At 47.0% G+C, this 22,682-nt stretch overlaps 1 protein-coding gene across 1 annotated transcript in view; it reads left to right on the top strand.

Annotated features, from left to right (window-relative positions):
* Positions 1-22,170: 22,170 nt before the first annotated feature.
* The window catches only part of Notum (palmitoleoyl-protein carboxylesterase notum), a 177,675-nt gene continuing 177,163 nt past the window's right edge, over positions 22,171-22,682 (top strand). Inside the window, exon 1 of the mRNA XM_077683346.1 lies at positions 22,171-22,213. The gene's annotated coding sequence lies outside the window, so the exon portion shown is untranslated. The remainder of the gene's footprint in view (positions 22,214-22,682) is intronic.

Here is a 22,682-nt window from a genome sequence, read left to right as displayed (position 1 = left end):
GGCTGCGCCGGTCTGTGTTATCTCTGCGCCAAGGGAAGCGCGTGTTCCATTCTTTCTTTATGTGCCGCATGTGTTATCTGTTGGAGAGCATTCCGATCTAACGTGAACAGCCCAGAATAAACTTCTTGGATCTACTATGTTCTCGATGCGAATCGACGTTTCGAGAACCACGCGCGCCAAAAGATAAAAAGCCTGCAGTGCGGACGCCGGGGCATTCGATTCGACGACACTCGCCTGTGCAAGTCACTTTGTTGACCGCTGCTTCGCCGCCTCTGTATTCTTTTGAGTTGTTAGGGGAGCACAAGTTCGCTCCAATAAACGTGTTTCTCATTCAAGACAACTGCATCGTCCTTGCCTTCGTGACGTGACAATATCAATGACTTACCCAACTTTTTACACCGATACAACTGTCTTTTATATGCTGACGATGCCACAATAACATTATCAGACACATCTATACTATCTCTAACTGATAAATTAAACGCTTCTTTAACGGATGTGACTGAGTGGTGCTGCAGAAATAATTTAAGTATTAATCCTACTAAGACTAAATTTATGATCTTTAGAAGCCACCAGAAAGTGTTAGGTATGTTGCCAGAATTAAAATTTGGCTCTAATCGGATCGTATTATGCGACTGCGTCCAATTTCGTGGTTTAATTCTAGACACTAACCTTAAGTTCACTTCTCACGTCAATCATATCAGAAAAAAAATGGCATTTGTCATCCGGGCATTGCTCAATGCACGACCCTTCTTTCCAACCAAGGCTTTATCACTTTACTTCGCTTTCATGCACAGTCATATCAACCATGGAATCACTGCTTGGGGTAACACATATCACACCCACCTATCATCCATTCAGCACATTCAAAACCAAGCTATCCGTATCATTACTAGCAGCCCTCGCCATTCAAGTGCATCACCTCTACTCCGTGCAAATTCAGTTTTATCGGTCACAGCATTGTTCGAATATAACTTAGGTTATTTTTTTTCAAACTACTCAACAACCAATTATGTTTTGAACTTCTTGACGTAGTTACTTTAGTAAATCGTAACACTACTAGATTTGCCTTGAATAACAACCTGTTGTTACCTAAGGTAAAAACTAATTATGGCCAGCAAACATTTCATTTTGCCGCCATTAGTCTGTGGGACCGCCTACCACTTAATATTAAGCCTTCACATTCTATCACAACTTTTAAAAATGTGTAAAAAATCTTCTTCTAACCTGATATGTTTTCTAATTTCTTAGTTTTGCTGGTTTGACTTTCGTCATTTGTTTGCGCAGTAGTTTTTGTGTACTTTTGTAAACTGTTAGTTTTTAATTGTGTATAATGATAATTTGCTTTTTGAATGCTGTTGTTATGTACATAGCTTAATATTTTTGTAAATTCTATAGGAAAATCATGCACTACATGTTTTTGCTTTTTTTTTTCTTCACTAAGGTTTTATTGTACTTGTTTTCGCTTCCACTGCTGCTTCTGTAACTTTTTTCGTGTACTTCATCATCGAGGGTCCGAGTGCAGTCGCTGACTTCGGGACACTTGTCTTCCTTCCTTTGTAACCGCTTACTTTTGATGAATAAACTTCAACTTCAACTACAAAAGCAAGTAGCGCTCTGCTTACTGAACTTCTTCCGCAGACAGGTCCCCACTTCTATCACTTTCTTTCTTTAGTTTCTTTACATATCGTAGGATCCATGCCGTCACACGCAGAAGTTTTGTGAGACTGCTGTACTGTTCACAATCAATCAGCGATGGCACCGACGGTCTGGTATTAACAGCGTAAGCATTAAATTCTTGTCGCGTATCAATTTCATCCAAGCTTGAGTCTTCGAGGTCCATCTTCTCACCAAACTCCGGCCATAAATCTGAAGGACTGGCAAGTTTCTAGGTCCATGCCACCATAACTGTGACCGGCTCAGTCTGTGCGCTGACAAACCTCGTGTGAGCAAATCCGCCGGGTTTTCTTTACCAGGACAGAATCTCCAACGCGTTTTATCCGTTAACGTGTGGATTTCTTGCGTGTGGTTCCGCACAAACGCCTTCCAGGAGGTGGGGTCTTGGCTTATCCAGCAAAGTGTAATCTGGGAATCTGACCAAAATGTTGTGTCGACAATGCCGAGGTCACAGTTCTTGACGAAGTAGTCGTACATGCGGGACGCAAGCAAATCCCACATCAATTCCAACCTCGCTAGGGGGGCCTTCTTTAACGGCGCAACTCTCGTCTTCGCGAACACTAAGATTGTGCTGATGGCACCGCTGGCGTCGACTGTTCGGAGGTAGCCTACAGCCCCGTAAGCCGACTCACTTGCGTCCGAAAACATCTGAAGGTCTGAATTCTGGTAAAGGTCTTCCCCGCCGGCTGCTAGGAACCTGGGAATCCGAAGATCCTGAAGCATGGCGACCTCTTTGCTCCATTTCAGCCAGACAGAAGACAAGTTGCGTGGTAAGGGGTCATCCCAGTCGAGATTTTCCTTACCTAGATCTTGTATGGAAGATTTTCGTCCGCACTAAAAAAAAATTCCCCGCATTTCCCCGAGGGGAAGAATGTGAAAGTGCGAATGCACGAGTTGAATTTGCGCGGTTTGGTAATGTTCGCGAAAGAGAGATCACATACACACACACAACTACAAAGAAAGAAAGATGCATTTATTCACAGACACCTATTTGTGTTGTCGTTGTACTTGATTGCTAGAGCGGATCTCAGCTTTGAAATTTCGTGTCAGTACTCGTTTAAGCGGGTGCATTAGCCCTTCTCACGCCCGATTCCTGGCCAATCCCCCACGTGGGTATGTGCCATGTCAGCGGCCAGGCAGTGCGCGCCCATCTCCCCCCGTTGCCAAGGAAGACGAGGAGCGCGCGCACCCGCAGCTGTTGCTATGCGGACGGCGGCGGACGCTTCAGGCTCGCTTAAGAAGTGCATTCGCACATAAAAGGCGACAACAACCTTAGGGGATCGTAGATCCTTGCCACCGCCTGAAGCACGAACCGTTTGGTGCATTGATGCTCCTTGATGAAGTGAAGGATTCCCTCCGGCTTGAAATAAAAGGTGTCCGGCTGCGTGTTCCAATGTAGGCCCAACACTTTCAGAGTTCCAGAGGGAGAGCAAAGGGATTTTCCCGCCGAACTCATTCCTTGTTCGAACTCTGCAGCTACAACAGGGTCGTTGCTGGCCCAATTTCGAATGTTCATGGAAGCTTCACGGAAAATCTCCAATATTTCTGTATGCATCTCGATCACCTTTTCAGTGGTATCGGCTCCAATCAAGAGATCGTCCATGTACATCGAGTCTTGTAGTAGTCGAGCTGTCACTGGAAACCGGTTCTCTACGGAGCGAAAATGGTGCTTCAATGTAGCTGCCAGTAGGAAAGGACTCGAAGTGGCTTTAAAGGGCACCCGAGTCATTCTCCAGACATCTAGTTCTGGTAGTGGTTGACCTGCTTTTGTTGATGTCCTGAACCACAAGAAGCGAAGCGCATCTCTGTCTGATTCCCGGAGCCCAATCTGGAGGAACGCTTTTTCAATGTCGGCAATCATCGCAACTTTGTACCGTCGGAAAAATAGCTTTGCTACGTCGGGTCGGCTTCTAGGTTCTCGTTCAAAGACTTCGCACCCGATTCGTGAGACGACGCGTCGAACACGATGCGCACTTTTTTTGTAGCTCGGTCCTCACGTATTACAGCTCGATGCGGCATGTAATATAGTCTTCCTAAAGAGTGCCCTTTTGTTGGTGGTACTCTTTCCGTGAATCCCTCCTTGAGGTATTCTCGAATAGTCGAGTCGTATCTTTCTAGCGGCTCAGTTTTTCTGTTGAGCTTCTTCATCAAACTGTGCAGACGCTTGTTTGCAACAGCGTAATTATCCGACAGATCAACCCTCTCTTTCCATGGTAACGCGACTCCGTATCGCTGGCCTTTCTTCGAGATGGTGTCATCGGAATTCGTCAGCACTGAATTGTTGCTCATCGATCAACTTTTTCGGCCTTCACTCCGATGCTTTCAAGGTACCAGAACCGAGTCAAAAGTTTTGAGACCTCTTGATCTTCAACAAATGTTCGAAGAACAACAACGTTGGCACACAGAATGATGTCGGCTGCATCAGGCAGTAGACCTTGAACAGTCCATCCTAGTTTGCTCTCTACGGCCTTCAGCTTTCCATGCACAGGTCAGTATCTCCCAATAATAAGCTGACTCCATGAGGACCGCAATCTGTTCATCCTCCACTCCTTGTACCGAAAGAGCCTTCGTATCGATGTACATATTATTCATCTCCCTTAGAACTCTTTCTTCTGGACATCATCATCATCACCAGCCTGTCTACGCCCACTGCAGGGCAAAGGCCTCTCCCATTATTCTCCAATTACCTCGGTCCTGTGCCAACTGTGACCAATTTATCCCCGCAAACTTCTTGATCTCATCTGCCCATCTAACTTTCTGCCGCCCCCTGCAACGCTTGCCTTCTCTAGGGATCCACTTTGTTACCCATGCCCTGCCCACGTTCATTTCTTCTTCTTAATTTCTACTAATATGTCTTTAACACCAGTTTGCTCCCTGACCCACTTCGCTCTCTTCTTGTCCCTTAATGTTACACCTATGATTTTCCGCTCCATTGCCGGCTGAGTCGTTCTCAATTTAAGTTGAACCCTCTTAGTGAGCCTCCAAGTTTCTGCCCCGTAGGTGAGTACCGGTAAGATGCAGCTGTCATACACTTTCTTCTTCAGCGACAATGGTAGGCTGCTATTCATTATCTGAAAATTTCTGCCATATGCACCCCACCACATTCTGATCCTTCTAATTATCCCTGCCTCATGGTTGGGATCTGGGGTCGCAACTCGGCCTAAGTAGATATATTGGCTTACCGCTTCCACTGCCTCGCCACCTATCTCAAACCGCTGTGCTGTCCCGAGGTTATTGATCATTACTTTAGTTTTCTGCATATTAATTTTCAGGTCCACGGTTCTACTCTGTTCGCCCAGTCCAGAAAGCATGCTTTGCAATTCGTCCCCCGAGTTACTTAGCAAGGCAACGTCATCAGCAAATCTGAGGTTACTGAGGTATTCTCCATTAACCCTTACTCCCACCTGTTCCCAATCCAACGTTCTGAATACTTCTTGTAAGCATGCTGTGAATAACATTAGAGAGATTGTGTCTCCTTGTCTGACACCCTTCCTTATAGGTATTTTACTGCTCTCCCTATGGAGGATGATGGTAGCTGTAGACCCATTGTAGATATCCTCTAGTATTCTTACATAATGCTCATCTACCCCTGGTTCCGTAATGCCTGAATGACTGCTAGGGTTTCGACCGAGTCAAATGCTTTCTCATATTCTATGAGGGCTATATATAGGGGTTCAGTATACTCAGCGCACTTCTCTATCACCTGATTGATCGTGTGAATATGGTCCATTGTTGAATAACCTTTGCGGAACCCTGCTTGTTCTTTAGGTTGACTGAAATCTAAGGTTGCAGAGATTCGGTTAGCGATTACCTTGGTAAATACCTTGTAGATGACTGACAGTAAGCTGATCGGCCTGTAATTTTTCAAGTCCTTCATGTCGCCTTTCTTATGGATTGGGATGATGTTCGCGTTCTTCCAAGATTCCGGTACCATTGCGGTCATTAGGCATTGCGTATACAGGTTTGCCAGTTTTTCAAGTACAATTTCTCCGCCATCCCCACTCCCTCACACGCCGGATAGTGATAATAAAGTCTTCTTCTTTTCTTGTTCTGGTACAGGGGTGTTTTCGCTGCAAATCATTTCCACTTCCAGGGCTTCGATGCTGATTGGACGTTTGTTGTCTTCAGCGAAAAGGAGAACTCGCACCTTCTTCATCGTTTTCCGTGTGTGTTGACCTCCAAACACGCCAACGGTAAACATCTCCTCTTCAAGCGGTTCGCAACCGGTCTCTAAGCAGCATTCGCAGTAATAAAGCTTCGCTGACTTCCTCCATCGAAGAGAACTCCGTAGCGCCCGGATGTTGTAATGCCTGCTATTTTCGCTGTCAGAGTCCGCAGCAGCACGACTGAGCCCGCCTGCTTTTTCACCAAGTTGACAGGGGTCGAAGTAACGTTACACTCGTCGTTCTTAGTGCTGTCTGAGGCGCACACGGACGTTACATACCTCCTCGAGCACATGCCACATTTAGGTTGGCTTCTGCACTGTTTAGCCATGTGGCCTTTCTTGATGCAACGGAAGCATCTTCCGGCTTTGGCGAGCATCTGCTTTTTGCGTGATAGGCTCAGTTCCTTGGAATCGCAGGCATCAGCAGAGTGCTTTCCAGAGTGGAAAAAAAAGCACCGCTGCTGGCCACTCGCTGAGCCTTGCAGCGCAGAAATTTTAGGGACGTCACGCGGGTGGTTGGCTTTACGTCCATATTCTGGGGTGTTATGAATTTTCAGCAACGGCTTCTCGACACATGAGCTGATGTTGGAAAAATTCCAAGAGCAATAGAAGCTCTTGGTCCGGCTGGCCCATTTTACCGGTCGAGTCGCCGAGTTCGTTTGACGAAGCGTCAGCTGTGGAACGTGACGTCTTCAGCCCCTCATGGAATCGCAGGACCATGTCTGTCGGTAAATCCCTTAGCTGGATTTCTCGGAGCATGGTGCAGTATGTCGTGGAGTTTGTCCCAAGCGCCTTGAGGCTGCGAATGTGCATGGTTCCGAGAACCCTGGTTTCGGCACCATGTGTTGGACCTCTAGGTCCTAAGGCTGCGGCGCGATGCTCAGGAAGCGGAGCGACACGTCTTGATAGGATGGAGCTTTAATGGCATCTGGAAAAAGAAGTGACGCGAGCCGACGCAGCCACGAGAGCATGCGGCAGCTCGTGAAGAGCATGATCAAAATGATGATGATCAGCGTCGTCTTCTAGAAGGGGTGAAGACGAGGAAGTCATAACAATCCCTGTTATAAACGCCTCCGAGATGTGAAGCAAATACATCGTCGCAGAGCTATTTGCCGCCAGCAGGACGTATAGGGTAAGGAACGAGAAGCATGTCAGGTCTGTTTCGCGGAAGCTGCAGCCAACGAAGGCTGGCACAATGATAGTGGATTTGGGCGGTGCTTTCAAAAAGCGTTGCGGTACAGCTCCTATATATTTTCTACCAGGAGGTAGCCGAAACTGGACATGAGACGAGGCGGTGTCGTTGTCAGCGCTGTCAAAAGTACCGCATCGGAAGGAAGGCGAGACTGCCAGTCAGTGAACCTTTGGCAAATATCTGCACTTGCGATTGGCCGGTAAGTAGCCGCAAAGCCGACCGGTGTTCTCTTACAAAGACGGCAGGTCTATTTCTGTCAGGTCAGGTCTGTCCGTGGCGGTGTGTTTCTGCGGCCGTAACACTGGAGACGTATAGAAAAGTGGAAGTTGGCCGAGCTGGCTTTTGGAGAATAACTGCGTGCTAACGGACGGCAGAAAATGGAAGAGGCACAACAGGATCACTGATTCACAACTAGTGGTTCATTGGAAAACCAAAGGAATATTACACGCGTGAACGCTCGTGCACAAAGCGTATGACTGAGCGCGTAGTAGGAACCTTTAGCTGAGAGTTTTAGACGGTCCGCTCCGGTACCCGCGGCCCACTTAGCGCAACGGGAGCCACTTCGCGTTCGCGGCCAAGCGCGGCACGCATGCGCAATGGCGTTCTGGATTGCTATCGGAGCGGAGCGGACCGTGCGAAACGGTCAGCTAAAACTTGCTACTATGCCCTCGCGAAGGTTGTAGCTGACGAAAAAAAAAAACGAAACGTACTTCGACGAAGGCAAGATATGAGACATACGAGAGCTTTCATCAGTCCTATCTTGTCTTCGTCCAGGCTGTTTTACAACACGTTTTCTTTTTAACACAGAAGTGATTTATTCCGGAATTCACGAAAAATTCGCTTACGTCATACGCGTCACCGAAATGACGCCAGTGTAACGAAGCAAGCTGTAAAGGGTGCACGTCTGCACAACGGTCTTGTTACGAGGAAGCAACCTTTAGAACAGAAGAGTACGTAATACTTAGGGTTGTTCGTATTCAGGTTTTACATTTTAAAACGAAAGTGTTTTATGCTGGGATACACCAAGATTTCATTGGCGTCATATCCGTAACCGAAATGACGCAGCACACCTTTGCTGAAGCGACCCGCCAGCAAGACGTCGCTTGCCAAGCACACCCACCAAACAGCCGCCGACCCGCAAATTATGCCCAGCTACAGATTTCGCTGCACATTTCCCTTTCGTGTTTTACCGATTCCTATGACAGAGGAATCAACCACAGTTTTTTTAAGTATGAACCAACTCGCTCAGCAAGAAGTTTTGTTGAATTAGCAGACGGTCGGTGCACCAGTTCACCACGAAGGCGGCGTTTTCACAGGCAGGCTCAAAAGCATTTCCAAACTCTTCTAAGAACTTATTATTTGAAATGATGATTAGTCTAGTGAAACAAGAGTCTCTAATGAGTTTCCCCCAAAATATTAACATTGTTAACTGCCAGCTTTGCCTGCAGAATATAGTAGGCACAACCGTTCCACCGAAAATACGCTTTACTTCCTTTCTTCTTAGCTTTAAAACAGCGTGTTTTATTTTCCACTTATATAATAACACCCCATTCTTTGCGCTTCTTCTGGCACTGGCTTCGAATATACGGCCACTAAAACGTTCTAGGCCAAGCCAATGGCGAAACTCAGGCCAGCGAATGGTATAATGCCGCCGCCGATGACGCGTATGGCCTTGATGTGATCCGCCAGATTCTTCTCCAGTGTATATAGTAAAAAACTGTGCGGCGAACCACCTCAAAAAGGCGAAAAATATTTTATCAGTAACCTAATTGCGCACATACGTGCAGACTGTCGTCTGGTGGCGGCCGCTTGTGCGGTCGCTACCAGCGCTTCCGTGGAAGGTGGCCATCGCGTAAAACCACAGTGCACTCTGCTCTTGTTCCCCAGTGGTCATGGAGCTAGAGCCCCCTCGACGTTGTCACAAAGGGGGTCGGTCGACAGATGATGGCGCAGCCAATGCACAGTACCTTTTGGGACGCGAAAACGAGCTCGAAATTCCTCCACCGCTGAAGAAAAAGATAGTGATATATATGCCTGCTACGCCGACTGTAAACAGTGAACCACGCCGCAGTAGCCGCCATCACGAGCCTCACAAGTTCAACATGGCCGTGCTAGATCAACCCCGAGTTTTCTCCGAGTTCTCGTGTCAGACAAACATGCCCAGCCCATTCTTGGGTGCGGCGTAGGGGCCGCAGCCCCACCCAACCATGGCGTCCACTTTAACTGCGGGTTGCAAGCGCAGCCACGAAGCCACTTGCATTTGATGCTCCAGTAACAACGCTTAGCAGCTAACAATGAACGAAGTCCCCAGGGCACCGTCATTCAAATGCTGCCACAGTCGCGAGGGTGTTCGGTTCGAACGAAGAATTTGCTGTAGTCCGAACGAGAGGAGAGGATAAGACGACAAGATTTCCCACGGAAGCCGTCTTCGTGCGCAGTGAAAACACAATCTATGAATGATGACACGACTTTAACGTCTAAAACGCACTTTTCAATGTTCAAATAAGGTCATTCCAAGCTGAATTGGGGCGATTTCTGATACTGCGTCTGCTGTCCGCACGTAAACAAAAGCGGGCCACGTTTGAAAGATTCGGGAGAACAACGCGTTCCTTTCGCTACAGTGAACTCCTTCGCTAACGTGGTTTGGGCTTGCGCTGAGCTGCACTGGAGCTATACCTCAAACCATGTAGCAAACAAAATTCAGTTGAAGAACAGAACACCCAGAAAATCGGGGCCCCCGGCGCCACTTTTACAGGGTGGAGCTTTGAAAGAAGGCTGCGGCCAGGCTGGAGTTTTAAAACAAATAACTGTGTTGTCGACTTCACGCAATGGAGTGTATATTGCAATGGAGTGTATATATTGTGCAAAGACAGTGCTGCACGCTGATCTTTGCACAAGCCGTGGTTTTTCAAGGTGAGAGGCCTCAACTGGGCGGGCTGATAATGCCAAGGCTGCTCCACGGGATAGCACCGGTTTCGCTCGAGGTTTGAACGCTCCGCTGTGTTAAATTGAGCAGCTGGAAATTCGGGAGCGAGATATCTCGGGCAATCTGCAATAGCGCCCCTGACCAAACAAACTGCCACCGAAAGCGTTTTTGGTGGCCCACTGTGGATTTGTTTCGAACAAATGAACGAAACAGTAAACTTCTTCAAAGACGGCTTTCCCAGTCTCTTCCACGGTGATTGATTCATTGAAAATATCATTGAAAATATCCTAAACTGTGTCCCGTTCCACCATGTGAAAAGTATGACCCGCCAAGCTGGACACAGTCAACTGAGTGGACAAAACAAAACACGCAATTGGCTTTTAAGTGTAGTTCCTGGATAATAGCTGAATGAAACTTGGAAGGACCCGGGCTTTATTCTAACATACAAACGAGGGGCTCCCCTTTCCCTCCCTCGTCGAAGAGATCTCACTATTTGTATAACACACCAAGCCGTTCCGCTCTACTGCTGAGGACACCGAATAGGTCGCATGGGGTAGTTTCACGTCCGCGCGTAAACCCCCCGCCAGCACAGCGGACATGTCATCAGTGAACGTATGAAACATTTAGGTGCGCGTCCCCCTTCCCTCCTCTCCCCACCCGTGCACCGGCAACCGGCTATGTGCGCGTGCTTAGACGTGAACCACACCAACGAAAATGTCATTCCGAAGGCTCTTCAAGCTGAACAAGAGGTTCAGCTTGAAGAGCCCGCTTGAGACGCCAGCTGACGCTGGCGTCTCAAGCGGGCAGCAAGTTGTTGTTCATCCGGAGTAGTTTCTGAATGAGCTGGAACTTGGGGCGGCAACGGCGGCGGCAGCAGATTTTCACGCCCATTCGCGATTTTCTTCTTGCCAACGCTCCAGCGATTCCGGTTGTTCTTCCTACGAGCGAACGATATGCGTCGACCCCATAGTGAGTTAAAACCTGGAGAAACTCGAGCTTCATTCTAGCGGACAAGCCTGTGGTTGCTCGTTTTCCTCCCGCGTCGTAGGCATCTTACTATCTCTGTAACACGCTAATCCAAACTCAAACCGCTCGACCACCGTGGGTGGCTGACCGGTAGGATTGAACATTGAAACTTCCCCGTTCACAACGGGCATATCATCGGTACGGGCGTGACGCCTCGCTGTGCGTGCCCGCCCCTCTCCTTCCTCCCCCAACCCATCCACCCATGAACCGGCAACCGGGGATGGGCGTGTGCTTAGCGGTGAAATACATCGAAAATATTGCCCTGAAAGCCTTTATAGGTCAGCAAAAATTATATGCCCACGTCGGCGCTCTAAGCAGATGCGTTTCTCTTCACCCGGGAGGGATTCGGACCTACTCGACGAAGAGGAATTTGAAACGGCAACGGCGGCGGCTACACGTTCGGCGGCAGCGGCTTTTGGTCGTTTTAACGCCCATTCACGCTTCTGTTGATCCGCCGCAATTATATAATAGTGGTGCTACCACCGTTATCAGCCGATCGCGCAACTTGTGAAAGCGGCATCGGCGGCTGCAAGGGGAATAACAGTTCTGAAAAAGTTATCGGCGGTTATGAGGAGAAGCGCCGGCGCGGTTCCTGGTTAAATGGGCTTCAGCAGTGTTGCCAAGTGTAGTTTCTTTTCCCTACATGTAGGGCGGTTTTGGATTTTTTCTGGGAGGAGGGCCAAACGGCCGTTCAGCCATTTTTCCGCCAGGCGTAGGGCGATCTAGAGTTTTCTTGTTGGAATTGCAATTCTTCGCCAAATGAAGCCGTGAAAGTATGAAGTTATTGCTTCATCTAAGCGGTGGCAATGCCAATTGTGGCTGCCAGATTGCGTTTCTACAGCTTCGTCCACAGGCAGAGAACGAGAAAAGAGTAATCAGAAAATGTCACAGCGCGAGTGGCGTGCGTCTTAAGAAGAAAGACGTCGCAATATAGAATGAAACCTTGACTATCCACCGCCTGTAAAAACGCTTTCATTTATGATCAGCATGGAGGAAAGAGTGAAAATCGGCATTAGGTACTATACTGATATACTGTGTATAATATTACAAAATTCTATAGCTGTAGTTTCTGCAGTGGCTACATGTACGTCCTGTAATTAGAATCTGCCCATCCTTAACATGAGGTAGAGGTAGCTTGTGGTTTCGAAGCCGACGGTGAATGAATTAAATTCTATGTCATTCCAATGTGTGAATAAGGATGAACCGTGAAACTGGGCACTACTCGAGAGTGGATGCATTAAAACGCTTTTGTTTTAATTTGTGGAAGTCTCTCCTACTTGCCTGCTCAGAGCAGCCTTCAGCAGCTCCTGGGTAGCCGAAATTCTGCACCCCAGTAGGGATCACATGGGCGATTATTACACAAGCCTGCTTAGATTTGCTCAGAACTCAAAGCAGTAAAATAAAAGAGATGTGCATGACCACACGGTTCAGCAAACTAGCTGAATGAAACTTTGAAGGACTGTAGTTATATTTACGTGGACAAACGCAGGTGGGTCCCTATCCCTCCAGTAGAAAACGGGAGCCAGCAATTTCCCAATACTTACAACTGCACTGTGAACTACGTAATAACGAAAAATAAATGAAATGCGGAGTACTGATACAATGGCTACAGAAGACGGCTGTATCTCTTGTTTGATCGAAACTATCCCGAAACAACTGCTCTATGCCCAGTTTCCGTCTTAACGAAATATTTCAAGATAATTTGTTTCTGGACAGTTTTGATTAAACAAAAGTTGCAACCGTTTCCTCTAACACTCTATGAGAAAGGTTTTGAATCGCTGAGCGCCTGAAACCCGGCTGCATGGGCAAGCCCCGCCCCCCTCTACCCCTTTCGCGTGCACGCATAAAGGAGCGACAGTTGATGTGCGCGTGCTTTGACAGGAAAGACACCGGCCAAATCGTCGCTCAGGAAGCTCTTCACGGTGCACGTGTCTGTAGAGAAGGAACAGCGGCGAAAATGAAACTCCATGATTCCTTCATGAATGATTCATTCGTTCATTCGTTCAAAACACTAGCTTTGGAGCGAAAAATTACGTTCTACTCCAATTTATCCGCGCACCTTATAATGGGGAGCTTAAACACGCCAAACTTCGCTGTAAAATTAGTGAACCAGAAATAAAATTAACAACTAACAAACACAAAAAACTTTCACAAATTGTATACACATGTCGCAAAATAATCGCTTTTAGCATAGTGCAGAGCATAGGTCCACGAACAATTTTGTGTAGGGCGATCTAGGAATTTTTCTTGCGCACTGTACGTTGCTGTGAAATATTTCATTGGCAACACTGGGTTTCACTTAGGCATATATACTGCTTCGCAGTACAAAGAGAGAGGCAGATAAGGTTGTGTGGAGCTCCCTGTGAACTTGTAGGAGTTACCGCTTGGTAATGCTTGAAACAATGTTTGGAGCATACAGCCGGTGTGCATACTTGTAGGTGGGCTTGGCCTCGGCATCGTTTGTGCCGAACAGGTACGATAATTCCACTGAATGTGCACTAATTAACGTGCTTCACAAGTTGCTCTAACTTTCGCAGCACAAAATAGTGTGACTTCATTTATGGTACCGTTGATTTTTGTTGACACATTCCTTGTGCCCTTTCTGTTACTAGGAAGCAGACTAGTAATATAAAGCCATAACTAATTTGTTTTTGTTAAGTTCAGGCGCCTCACCTAATGATTGAGGAGCGCTGGGAGCTTGTTTTTCATGGTTAGCTTGTGCAACTCTGCAGTGTTTGTTTGTTTAAAGTCACCGTGGCCAAAGTAGGTTACGAGGTATGCGAGCCGCAGCCGCATGGAACGGTTCTTTCTTTTCATAGTTTTCTAGAGAGGCCGAGATGCACGTGTAGCGTATAGAGATATTTGTTGCCTGGGAAATCTCCACTGCGCTTAAGCTTGAGCGGCGTATTTTTTTTTTTTGCTGGAGAAGAGACAGTAACTTGGTGAGCGTACGTAAAAGGTAACGGTAAGGGCTCTCTGCCGGAAAGTGGGAGCGCCGAGGGTGCCAAAACAATGCATGCACGCGGAAAGTATTTCGCCTCGGCGGCGGGGATGCGTCAGTGTACGGACGACCGTCCTCTGTGGCTGCTCTAGCGCTTTCACGGAGTCAAGCAAGCAAGCGCTAACAAAGCAAGGTAGTATCCGGCGTGGAGGGTGATTATCTGTGTTCATTTTATGGATTGCATTTACGGTGGAACGTCCCAAGTGGGATTCTCACGGTTGAGAGTTAGACCCTTCTGTTTTCGTGCGATTTGTTTCTTATCGTGTGATCAATGAACACCTTTGAATTTCCGCTTTTCTGATAGAGACGATACGCAAAAACGCCCGTGTGTTCCACATATACGCGCCCGTAAAAGATCCCCCGGGGGCCAAAATTATTTCGAAGCCCTCCACCTACAGTCTCGGCGCGTTAAACCACATAATCACCACTAACCTTTCATTTTCCGCATGAGAGAATCACACATCCACACCAACGGGGGGTTGTTTTTGTGGCCAATCAATCGCCGAATGGGAATTATTCGACCGGCTTATCCCACTCTCTGTTAGGAGCTCCCTTAGGAGCGTCAGAACACCAAAATCAAACCAACAAAGTACCAAAACCGACTGTTGTAGTAAATGACTTTACATGACATTACTTTACATGGTGAAGGACTGTAAATAAATATTACATTTTTTGGTGTAGGCAGTTGTATTTCAGGTGGAGTTGATCAGCGTGCAAAAATCGAGCCAAACGCCACATCCGCGTTGTCTGGATAGTCTATGTCCGAATAAAAGGACACCTTCCACTCCCTTGAAACTTAGTTGTGGGGTACTGGCTGATACTTCACAGGTTATTTTTGACTGCGAGAAATGTCCACGTTGCCTGTTGCAACTTTTCGTGACTGTGAAAGGTTTAATCATGCCAGTAAATTGCTTACCCTTCCGGGAGTGTTCCACGTGACGATAAGTGAAACTGTGCGGGAATGTTTAGTGTTGAATGTACCCGATAAATACATAGATGGCAGTACATAGTAAATTGTAAATAGGCAGAGTTGACGGCCCAAAAATGTCTTTGGTCTCAGAAACGGTACGGTGCGTTCACCCTGCGTTGTTTCTGTGCGCCCGAGAGCGCGGAGTAGGCTCGGGTCATCACTCTCGGCGATGAATGGTAACGGATGTAGGCGCAGATAGCAGCGCTCTGAAAGACCGACGCAATCCCCGTATTGCTCGATCTAAACATAGCACCGCGGGCAACGTAGGAGAGAGGGTGGTGTAATACGGGCGGCCAAGTGGGCTTCGGCTCACTCGACGGGGAAACCGGGCACCCAGTGGGCACGCGACCTGGGGCGGGCAACAGCAGCCGCAGCGGGACGCCGACCGGGGCCGCCCTTGAAGGCCGCCGGCATCTTCAAAGGAGCCGCCGGATCAAAAGGCGCCGCTTCAAAGGGGCCGCCGGCCGCGCGCACTCATCTCTTCGCCCTCTCCGAGACAATGGCTCTAATGGAGTGGCCGACACACACCTGCCACCGCCGACGCAGCAGAGCGCCAGCCTACTGGTGAAAACAGCGCCCGTTGTTGTAACAGCGGGTTTCAGTGCCCCGGATTAGCAGACTCCGCCTCACCGAGCTCCCCATTTTCAGCAGAGCCGGTAAGGGGAGTGCGAGCGTCAAGCCGCTCGTCTGCCGAAGAATGACGGAGGCTTCGTTGTGTGAGAAGTGTTGGCCGAGGGGGACGCTCCCCTCTCGGGTGCACCGAAACAGGACCCGACAGCGGCGCACCCTCCGCCTGGCTCGGCGCACAGAAAAGCGCGACAGAACTGCAGTGCCGGAACACGCAGCATGCCTCGGACACTACGTCACTGCGCGTTACCGGTAACACTGATATTGTGGTACATATTTGCACAACAAAGACACAAACTGCCGTCGTGCGGGGATTTTGTTGCTGTTTGTCCCGTTCACGGTTCCGCAACATTTTCTCTATGTTAATTCGGCAGCCAGCTGTTGCCGCAGTTGAAGCTTTTTTTTTTTTTTTCGTTCGTTCAAAGACAAAAAAGTTTGTTTTGTCTTACCCCGATTAGCTAATTAGGAGGAAAAAAGTTTTTACATGCTCAATCTCCGCATATATGTCCTCCCATTACCTGCGGAAGCACGAGTACTGCCCCCCGGTGCTGTTGAAATGAAATGAATTGAAACTATTTCTCTCTCATAATGATTGCATTTCCACGCACATGTTAAATAGCATGACGTAAAAAAATTTTTGCTCGAAATATTAGAGCTTTTGTGTTGTTCGTATTTACTTTTAAGTAGTTTTTTTTCCGCACGATTGACGAATACATTACTGAAAATGATTTCCGTGTACTCGGAATGCTGTTTCGGTCCTCTTGGAAACTAGCATGGTGATCTCATCCGCATATGCTACAAGGTTACCTCGAAGGGAGCTATAAAAGATGTCTTAAACATAATACAAAATTGTGCATTTTCATGCAAATGATCTTTTTATAAGCTCCTTTTATAATACGGGGAATATCGAAACTAGTCTGCAATTTAAGAAAAGTCACAAGTGCTTCCACCCTGATGTGTGGCAACATATTTGGCACCCTCCATTTGTCATGACAAAACACCACTATGGGTGCAAGATTATAACGAAAGCGAACACTTGGGCTAGTAGGTCGAATACATACTTCATGGCTTAATTTAAGTAACATCGATATCGTCAGCCCTGCTGCATCTTAGATTACCGTATGTTTTTAGATCTTCTATTTCAAAGTTTGCAGAAGCGAAGAAAGATTAATTCACACTTCAGACCTGAGAAACGTAACCCCATGGAGAATTAGTTTACAGCACAAGGGTCGCTTCGCGTTTATAAATAAGCTGAAGAATTTCTCTGAAAGTACTTCTGTTTTTGGTGACACAGATCTGAATCGAATGTTCAGTAGGCAGCTTAATTGAGCCGATGAGTCGCGGTAGTTGTTGGAGGTAGAAGAGAAAACGTATAGAGGTCGGATTTTTTTTCTTTTGCACTTTCTTTTTTAAATTTATTACGATATTTCTTGAAGGCATGTGATTAAGGCCTCGAAACATCATAAATTGCGCGTATAATTGCAGTTTTAGTTCGATTTTTTTTTCAGCAAATCCGAAGTTACCTATGGTTTGCTTGCTTTTCGATTTTTATTGTACTGCAATAGAAAACAATTTTCATCGGCAAATTTATCTTTGTCGAGCAGGGGTTCATCAGCTCTATCCGCCCCGGTGTGTGACAGTGCTATCTCCCAGTTCGTTGTTCGAATCTTATATTGAAAGCATTCAATGGTGTTCGCGTCAATAAGCTGACAACGTGAGCGGGGCAATTAATATTCTAGATTTAAACGGGCTTCGTTGACTTAGGCAAATATTGGCAGATGATCTCTTACATCCACAAAAACGTGCCGACATGTATACTTTCCTTTTCGGTGTTCGTTTTGATAAGTCTGAGTACAGTTGACGTCGACAATGTGATGCGTGTTTGGCACTTCAATGATATTGTCAAAAACCATATGCATCTAATGAACAGGTTATCTCGAGCTGATAGGGGAAGAATAACTAAGGTCAATATTCGCGTCACCGAAGATATATAGAATCCGTTGATTCACAGATCAAGAAAGCTTGTAGCATGCAAAAGAAAAAGAAATATTTTACGTTCCGGGAGGCGGTACAGTACAGTAAATACATTTATACTGCATTGAATTGTCAGTATTTCCAAGTCCGGCGTGATATTCGAGAATTTGGTATTTTCTGCTGCAACCACACTGTTTAAAATCTGCAAGGATATACATCCGCCCCGATGGTGAGGTCGTTCACGTGCAAACTGCGTGCAGCCATTTAAAACAAAATAATGAGAGTCGTCCTAGTACCACGTCTCAGTGAATGTAATGACATGAAAGAAAGCCTGAATAAGTCGAAAAGTAATTGTAAATCGTTTCTGTTATTATTAACTGAGCAACAATTTCAATCCAAGAGACTGAGCGTGCTTCTATTCGTAGAATCATTAAGATTTGCAACGGTACACAGTTCGTAACAGCCCCCCCCCCCAACCCCCCTCTGTTTTGCCTTCTGTTCAGTTGTTGCCTTATTACTGCCTACGTCATTTTTATTAGATCCGATGCACTTCCAATAGACCTTTCCGGAAAGTTGTGCGCGCCCCAAACGGCGGCCGCAAAGCAGCCTGGGAACTGTGAGCGCCGCAGCAGCCGCCGCCGCTGCCGCCCGGGCCGCTCTTCGTGTAGCTCTACCGTGCCAGGCCGTGCCGTGCGCGACAGCGCCTGTGGAGGCAGCATTTGTTGACTGTGCAGCTTCGGCGTTTAACATTGTGTGATGCATTCAGAAGACCTGCTATCCTGCACAGCTCTTCTGATGACTGGCTTCTTTTTCATACTTTAGCATTCTTACCACAGCCCGCATTTCTTCAACAAACTGCTGCATTTTGGAGAGTTGCAGTGTGTATCCCATCGGTTCAGGCTACACTATGTCTGTATTTGTTTCAAGTACTCTTGCATAAGAGGTGGCAAGTCATACTGTGCAATCCTGACCTCTTTTGTTGTTTTCGGCGGTGTGTCAATATGAAAATAAAAATGTTTATTTCAGTCGAAAAAAAGACGAGACAGCTACTATGGTATCATTACAATAAAAAGAAACGTACACTTTTATTCCGTTAGCAAATCTAATCAATACCGACTAAAAGGTAAAACTCTTCAGAGGGCGCTAATACAAAACACGCATAGTTGACATTTTGCTTATACTTATGAGTGATAAGTGGTTCATGTGTGAAGTTCAGGTAGCAGCAAATTTTCTATATCTGTTTTGGCTTCTAAGCCATCGCATTTGGGAAACATAGCACAGTATTCTCAACTTCTTCACTTCTCGAATAACTCGCTCAACGTGTCTCCTCAGGTTGGCGATCTGCCGTGTGCGTGTTCCCTCCGCTACTGTCAGTTGGCGCCGACAATTTAACATGGGGAGTCTGTTCAATTTAACGCCAAGTTCACAGAGCTCATCTTCGATCAAGAATCCTGTGTCAGCCATGACGAGTTGTCTCCTTTGTTTTCACACAGGAAGTACACCACGCCTTAAAATTTGGTAATAATCATTCCACGATGCGCGACCAAAAGGAAATAGTCGAAATGCTTGCATCACAACAGCAGAAACCCCGTCCCTCCAATGCCGTAGGAATCGGGCTGCAAGCAGTCGCTGTCATTGGAGAAACTGCGTCGTTGCCGGCTGGAGCGAAAGTATTGTTTTATCGCCCTGTTACGCCCTTTGTGCTAAAATTCATTACAAAACGGGCGTTGATTACTTTGAGCTGACAGGAGTATCTCGATGGTGCTGCATATCACTAGTTCGTCTTGGATGCCTGCAGCGGGACGGGCGTTAGGAGGGCAGCGTTTCGTTCCCTTCGCGGCAGCTAGAAAACAAAACATATGAATAAAGCATAATTTACGTTATAATGCTGGGCTTACCTGTCTTTAACGGAGGAACCCTCTCGGAAAAGACCCGGTGTGGAAAAATGGTCGCATACGGTCCATGTAACATTTGCGTCTCCTCGCGTTGAAATGGGCTCCACATATCCTGTGATGATCGGACGGCTCCCACAAAGCGAATCGGCCATCACGACCCTGGCGATTTATCCGGCGAACCCATTCCTTTTTAAGTTTTGTGTCGTTCGGAAACTTGTGCAATAAAATATGCCGATCTCGTGGCTTATTGTTGTCCCAACCGAGCACCCAGCCCGTTTCTATGCTCCTGCAGCTTCCTTGGCGCCATATCGTCAGTATCGCGTAAACTACAATCGCCAAGGCAGGTCGTAAACGAGTGTAGCTTTATACACGCGGAAATGCATCACGAATAACTTGTGCACACGATATGGGCTTCTTCGTTTTCCCACTCGGCTCCCCGCGGGCTGCCGGAAGCAAGAGCTGGGTATTTGTATTTTTCTCGGGGAGCTCAAGTGTCACATTTGTTTTCTGTTTCCTCGTGTTAAGGAATTCTTCTTTTTCCGCGGACAGCCAGAAGCGCGAAGGCGCTTTCCAAATGGCAGCAGCTGGTTCCACTCTGCACGCTAGCAGACGACGTTGCAAGCAGTGGACAAAAGGTTCTCATGCGGTGCAGGCAGTTTCAGAAGGAGGCGCAGTTTATTTCTTATTTTGGGTTCTATTAAAGATTCTTTAATTCATACGTCATACGCAACATAACTTTGCAAGCACAGCATTTCACTCACTTAAACTTTGACCTTTGACGGGCACGCGGCGCGCGGCGCTACCACCACGTCGCCGCTGGCACCGCGCGCGCACGCAGTTCCCATGACGCCTTGCGCGGGCCCGCCAGGGGTAGGAGCGGCGCTGCAGTTTCTCGAAAGGTCTATTCTCAGTGGGTTGCTTTTCTCGAACTTGCGAGCATATATGTTACCGCTGCGGACCCATACGACCGGCCAGCCTCTTGCTTTTTTGCGGCAGCTTGTCCAAGCAAGCCCTCCGGTCTGGGCACAGGAGCTCATTGATAAAGACAACCGTAGGATGGTTGAAACCAAGTTCTCCGCATGTCAGCTTCTTTTTGTTTGCGGCGCCAAGAATAGCATTGCATTATATTTGAAGTTAAAGATCCGCAGGTGGTTAAAATAAATCTCGAGCCCTCTAGTACTGCGCGCCCACTACAGTGAAGCACTAAGCGATTATGACAGCTCAGTTATTGCTTTGTGAACAAGGGCTTGACGCTCTGCGTCTTGGAGGCGGTGTTTGCGTTTTCATCGCAGTTAAACCAACATATAGGCTTCTCAACTTTGCAAGCTGCTTCTTTTGCTCTGTGTAGTAAATATGTGCAGTCATGCTTATCTTCCGACCCCTCGAGGACGGCTCCAAATGAACCGGGGCGCGAAGGAGATTTCGAAGTACTGAACGTTGCGCGAACACAATATGGCCGAGTGCGGCAAGAGTTACAAAGCACACGCCGCGCGGCGACTCGGCTTCCCGACCAGACTGAGGATTCCCGACCAGACTGGTCGGCTTCCCGACCAGACTGAGCCGACCAGACTGGTCGGCTTCCCGACCAGACGTTCTGGATCACGTGGTCGCCACCCGCGCAACCGGGGGAGCAAATGTTACGAGTTTAGTTCAGAGGTAAAAAATTAGTGGTTACAACCATAGTGCCACAAAGTAACCTCTAGATTCAATGAGATCTTCGGCCGTAACAATTACTCAAGCAAAATGGTTTGTAATGTTTCTTGAGTTTGCTTATAACTATTTATACAGTTGTCACAAGCGTTTATAGGTAGCCATAAAGCTAACGGCGCTTAAATTGAAGAACGCTCCTTATAGTGCCCTTGGGCCAGGTGCTCCCTGGAAGATTAAAACTATGTGTCGTGTTAGGCTGTGGCTCAAACCCTAAACGGGAATGTCGAGCGACAAAAGCTCTATTGATTTTCCTGTTGTGTACAGTCGGTAAAACACTTGACTCTAATACAGCTTTTGTACTTGTAGGTTTATCGTGCATCGCCCGAGGGGGATTTGAACACAACTACTGCGGCGTTCTGAAGCCTAAGCCCACCCCTTCTGTCTGTAACATGTTTTTAACGAGTATGTATCTGCACTTTTAGATGTAGCTAGTTAATGTTTATATCGCAGTTATAGACGAGCGTTTTACCGACTGTACAGGACTTATTCAGTGTGTCTAAGCAAGTTAAACAAGCATGCGCACCATCGTTATCACACTCATCTTCATCACATTCACCAAATTAGTCTTTTATTACACGTCTGGCGTAGCAACCCAGGCGCCAGTCCCATTAAAGACAATTTTGCTGGACTCTGAACAACGCCTGGACTCGTTCTAGAGTCCCGCCACAAGAGCAGAATTCAAGTTGCCAAAGTCAAACGACTCGTTCACCAAGCGTAACTCCCGTCTTTGTGCCCCAGTTCAAATTATTATCGCGTTCTGTCCTGTATAATGAACTGCGAAGACGCAATAACGTTATGCCCGCAGCCCTGTTTAGTTGTGGTGACGATACATCGATCTACGCAATGGTTAAAGCCTTTCGTACACAGAAAAAGGCTTAAAGACAAACGGTTCAGCGGCAGCTGTACTCACTCCCCTATAGTACCAACAATTTCCCCTAGTGCATGTGAGATGCCTTAAGAAATTGTTGTTTTCTAATTTAACGATTGTCCTTTTCAGGTATTACATTAGGAAAAGGCAAGGGAGCCGGCGTTGGATTGTATTTCTCGAAGGTGAGGCTGATTGCCATTGGAACGTGTCTGCTTTTACTTTTCAGCGTTATAACTTGCGTTCCTGCATATTGCACACCAAATACTCCCACAAAAACACGAACGGTGAAGAAAGTGTGCCTGGGGAATGTGCTGTTCCTGGTGATTACCAAACACGACGACAAGGAAATATTTAAAAACAGGGCGATGCCTGCCTAATGTTTTTTTATGCTTCGGTGAGTGTATCTCCCTGTTGGTTTATGTATCTTCAAATTCATATTTCAGCTACAGCGAATGAGTTCTGCAACTTTTGTGGTTTCTGTTGGGCTGTAATGGCTGCGACGTATATTACAAACGAGGTTTTTTTAGCTACTGTATCTTAATCATAATATATTCAGAAATTTTGCGGAAATTTCAGGAACTCTTTATATACACCCTGTGTCATGATAAAACAAAACTACAAAGTTTGACTGACAAGTCATGCAAGTGGTTT

This window comes from Haemaphysalis longicornis, unplaced genomic scaffold (genome assembly GCF_048455015.1).
Source record: "Haemaphysalis longicornis isolate Haplotype H1 unplaced genomic scaffold, Haemaphysalis longicornis Haplotype H1 scaffold_9, whole genome shotgun sequence".
Classification (NCBI taxonomy): domain Eukaryota; kingdom Metazoa; phylum Arthropoda; class Arachnida; order Ixodida; family Ixodidae; genus Haemaphysalis; species Haemaphysalis longicornis.
Note: the sequence above shows the minus strand (reverse complement) of the source record. Positions and strands in the feature narration are given on the sequence as shown.